Source organism: Balaenoptera physalus (genome assembly GCF_965194825.1).
Source record: "Balaenoptera physalus genome assembly, chromosome: 8".
Lineage (NCBI taxonomy): Eukaryota > Metazoa > Chordata > Mammalia > Artiodactyla > Balaenopteridae > Balaenoptera > Balaenoptera physalus.
In genome coordinates, this window is record NC_138887.1 from 20,835,491 (window position 1) to 20,840,690 (window position 5,200).

Genomic DNA, 5,200 nt, shown 5'->3' on the forward strand with positions numbered 1-5,200 from the left:
AAATAGAATGTTACCGGCTTTACAAAACCTTCAGGCTCCCTGTCAGTCACAGCCTGACCCCTTTGAGCGTGACCACTGTAGGAGGCAGTATATCTTCATGGTAACCAGAACATAGGTTTTTGGGGTTGGAAAGCAGAGATTTGAATCCTTGTTCTTGAAAGCCTGTATAATTCTGGACAGATGGTGTCTGAATTTCACTTTCTTCATACATATAAACACTGACTTTTATCTTTAAAATGATGATGATATATGCAAAGGGTTCACAAAGTGCTCTACACAGGGTAAGCCTTCAATAACTGAGAGTTATTTCTATTATTTTTATCTCATATTCATACACTTATCAGAGGAATTGTTCCCCAAACTTATCAGAGTGCTTTATTTCATGGATTCTAAAAATTCTCATGAGGCTAAAAAGATTCTTACTTGTAAATGAGAAACCTAAAATGTCAGTCTTCTAATATCCATCCAGTATTAGAACAGTGGGTATTTAGTTGATGTTTGTTGTCTGTCACTCGTACAGCAGAGACATGATTAAGTGTAATTTATAAGCCTCAACTTTCTTTGCTTCAGTCACTGCTCATGTTTTCCACCATTTCCTTTTCAATGTCACTTACTTGCCAAAAATAAGTCTTTTCCTAGCAGAAATACATTGGTTAGTTTAGTTACTGAAATATGTACCTTTTCACCTAAGATTTTTATCCCTCATTTTGGTCATGAAGTTCTTAAAATTTTCCACCGTCACCCTCTCTCCAGTTTGGGTATTTCTAAAATAAATAATTTGAGTTTGAATTTTATTTACAAGGAAGAAAGAAACTATGCTATGCAGTAGTCAAGATAGTTTGACTTTAGAGATCATCTAGTTCCTGTTAAACATTTTGCTTTACAGATGAGAAACCTGATGCCTGTAGATCTAATAACTTGATCATAGTCATGAATTAATGATAAAACCAAAACTCAGATCTGCTGACTTTTAGGCCACTCTTTTTTCCTGTACTAAAGTTGCTTTGAAAAACACACTGAAGAAACTTTTATAAAATTCACTTGTTTAATTTGAAAGGTTTTTTTTTTTTGACTGTTTAAAAGAGCTCTTCATTTAATCTGTAGATAAACCTTAATGAAGAATGTTTATGTTCCCATATTCCTCTTTCAGCTTCTGTCCTTGCTTATCCCCTCTTACTACTCCTCAACTTCCAATTAGAAAAGACTATGCCATTGTCTCTTCTGCCACTTTAGCCATCGGTCCTCAAGTCGCTGTAGTCTGGCTTCTGCCTCTGCCCTACTGGAAGTGCTCTCACAAAGGTCAGCAGTGATAATAGACCATTATTATAATAGCACCTAGTGCTTCTTGTGGATTTACTGGGTGTCAAACACTGGGCTTAGCGCTTTATTTACGTTGGAGGGAGAAACCTGGAGAACCATAGGGCCATACAGGACTTGGAGATAGTTTTGGCTTAGTTGGCTCAGTTTTTAAAAGTCAAGTCAGCATTGAAATATAAGAACATTTCAGACAAAAATCTGAATTTGGGGGATGTGCTGTCTAGTTTGCTACATTCCTAATGGTAAGGACATGTGCACTTGGACCAACCTCACCTCACATTTATGTTGCCTGTCTGACCCCTATAGGAACATGGTTTACTGTCTGCACTTTACATGGATATTCAGAGGCTTTTTGTTTTTTTTTTTAAAGATGATTTCTGATGTGAGAGTGTTTGGAGGGGTATACATCTTTTTTAAAATATATATATTTAATTAATTTATTTGGTTACACTGGGTCTTAGTTGCGGCAGGCAGGCTCCTTAATTGCGGCGCATGGGCTCCTTAGTTGTGGCATGTGTGCTCCTTAGTTGCAGCTCAGGGGCTCCTTAGTTGCGGCTTGCTGACTCCTTAGTTGCGGCTTGCTGACTCCTTAGTTGTGGCATGCGAACTCTTAGTTGCGGCATGCATGTGGGATCTAGTTCCCTGACCAGGGACTGAACCCGGGGCCCCTGCATTGGGAGAGTGGAGTCTTAACCACTGTGCCACCAGGGAAGTCCCTACATCTTTTTTTAAAGAAAGATATAATTAGTATTATATGTACATAGGGGTTGATTTAACAGCATTAATGATAAGATGATGATGATGATAATGAAGATGTTTAGTACCACCACATATTTAAATAGCATCTATTTTTCAGAGTGCTTCCATATATATTTTCATGGTTTGATTTATTGCGGTAATGAAATGGATTAACTTTGTGGCTATGTCAAGATATTATAAGAAGTTGTATAAGATTTCTAGGGCTTTTATAACAAATGACCACAAACTGGGTGGCTTAAAACAACAGAGATGTATTTTTTCCCATGGTTCAGGTGGCCAGCAGTCCAAAATCACAGTGTCAGCATGGTTGGTTCCTTCTGTAGGGAGGCTCTTGGGGAGAAACTGTCCCGTGCTTCTCTTCTAGCTTCTGTGGAAACACAATCCTTAGTGTTCCTTGGCTTGTAGATGCATTATTGCAGCCTCTGCCTTCAACTTCACATTGCCTTCTTCACTCTGTTTCTGTGCTTTCTCTTTTCCCTCTTGCTAAGTATGGAGCATTGTTATTAATAAAAATTTGGATAATTAAAGGTTTTGGTTAATAGCTCTTCTAAATTGAACATTTCTGTATCTGTTAAAATAGAAAAACACCATCAGAAGAAGTGGTCAGTTTTCTTCTGTATATTTAATAATTCTATATTTGCATTTAGTTGCTCTCTCCTTCACCCTTTGCTTTAATTTCTAGCACAAATAATTTTTATTTTCTCAGAAAATGTCATTCTTTATCTGAGATCAATTGAAGTACTTTTTTTCATGGTTAAGGAGAGGTATTTTAGGAAGGAACAAAATAAATGATGCATTAAAAAGTGGATAGAATAAATAAGTAGAAGGACAGAGAGTTTCTTAAGTTTAATACCACCTAAAATTTTACATAGTGATTGTGAGGAATGCACAATGCTATTTGATGAATTTTCTGGGTATCTTTCTTTAAATAACCAAACTTTAAAAAAATTTTGACTCTTTCCAAAAGTTCTTTAACTGCAAATGGAATAGAAATGACCATTTTCTAATATTTTCCTGGTCCGTAGTTGTTATTGTCTATTAATAGTGGCTTTGGTTTATAATACATTGTGGTTTACCTGTGCTTCTTTGCCGTGAATTTTCACTTCTTTGGCCTTATCCCCATTTGTTTAATCAGTTAGTAAAATTGTAGGTAAATTAATTACCGTGGGCTCTCCACATCCCCAGGTTGTGCATCCACGGATTCAACCAACCTCAGATCAAAGATGTTCAGAAAAAAAACTTCAGAAAGTTCCGAAAAGCAAAATGTGATTTTGCCAAGCACCAGCAACGACTTACGTAGCATTTTACATTGTATTAGGTATTGTAAGTAACCTAGAGAGGATTTAAAGTATACGGGAGGATGTGCATAGGTTATATGCAAATATTGGGTTGGCCAAAAAGTTCGTCCCATTTTTTCCGTAAGATGGCTCTAGTAGCGCTTAGTTGTCTTTAACTTCATTTGAAACAGTTTTGTTAGATTGTATTGTGACAGCTGTCATATCAGTGTGCATTTAAAAAAAACATCAAAATTGGTGAATTGTTGTGTAGCTATTTTAATGTTGAAGATGGAAGAGAAAAAGCAATGTTTTTGGCATATTATACTTTATTATTCCAAGAAAGGTAAAAATGCAACTGAAATGCAAAAGAAGATTTGTGCAGTGCGTGGAGAAGGTGCCGTGACCGATCGAACGTGTCAAAAGTCGTTTGCGAAATGTCATGCTCCACGCTCGGTACACCAGCTGAAGTTGATAGCGATCAAATTGAGACATTAATTGAGAACAATCAACGTTATACCATGCGGGAAATAGCCAACATACTGAAAATATCCAAATCAAGCGTTGAAAATCATTTGCCCCAGCTTAGTTACGTTAATTGCTTTGATGTTTGGGTTCCACATAAGTTAAACGAAAAAAACCTTGACCATATTTCCACATGCACTTCTCTACTTAAACATAACGAAAACATTCCGTTTTTTAAAAAAAATTGTGACGGGCAATGAAAAGTGGATACTGTATAATAATATGGAACGGAAGAGATTGTGGGGCAAGCGAAATGAACCACCACCAATCACACCAAAGGTCCGTCTTCATCCAAGGAAGGTGATGTTGTGTATATGGTGGGGTTGGAAGGGAGTCCTCTATTATGAGCTCCTTCTGGAAAACCAAACAATTAATGCCAACAAGTATTGCTCCTAATTAGACCAACTGAAAGCAGCACTCGACGAAAGCATCCAGAATCAGTCAACAGAAAGCGCATCATCTTCCATCAGGATAAGGCAAGACTGCGTGTTTGTTTGATGACCAGGCAAAAACTGTTAACAGCTTGGCTGGGAAGTTCTGATTCATCACCGTATTCACCAGCCATTGCACCTTGGGATTTCCATTTATTTCAGTCTTTACAAAATTCTCTTAATGGAAAAAAATTCAGTTCCCTGGAAGACTGTAAAAGGTACCTGGAACAGTTCTTTGCTCAAAAAGATAAAAAGTTTTGGGAAGATGGAATTAAGAAGTTGCCTGAAAAATGGCAGAAGGTAGTGGAACAAAACGGTGAATACCTTGTGCAGTGAAGTTCTTGGTGAAAACGAAAAATGTGTCTTTTATCTTTACTTAAAAACTAGGGACTTCCCTGGTGGTGCAGTGGTTAAGAATCCGCCTGCCAATGCAGGGGAGACAGGTTCGATCCCTGGTCAGGGAAGATCCCACATGCCGCGGAGCAACTAAGCCCGCGAGCCAGAACTACTGAGCCCGCATGCCACAACTGAAGCCTGCGCGCCTAGAGCCGGTGCTCTGCAACAATAGAAGCCACTGCAATGAGAAGTCTGCGTACTGCAACTAGAGAAAGCCCTCCCGCAGCAACAAAGACACAACACAGCCAAAAATAAATAAATAAATAAATAAAATTATTTTTTAAAAAAACTAAAGGCACTTTTTGACCATTGCATCCATGGATTTGGGGGTGCTTGACCCCCAAATTGCTTTGACCAATCCCCTGTGGATACCGAAGGATGATTGCTCTGAAGCAAAACCTGAGGGAAGGCTCAAGGAAATTTCTCCTTGGGTAAAAATTCAAGTATTCCAATGAACTGATTTTGCTGACAGCTCTTTCAGTGACTCAGAAACCCTCA

General features: G+C 38.1%; 1 protein-coding gene across 9 annotated transcripts in view; it reads left to right on the plus strand.

Moving 5' to 3' along the window:
- PHTF2 (putative homeodomain transcription factor 2) overlaps positions 1-5,200 on the plus strand; it is a 124,859-nt gene that overhangs the window by 40,902 nt on the left and 78,757 nt on the right. The window lies entirely within an intron of this gene.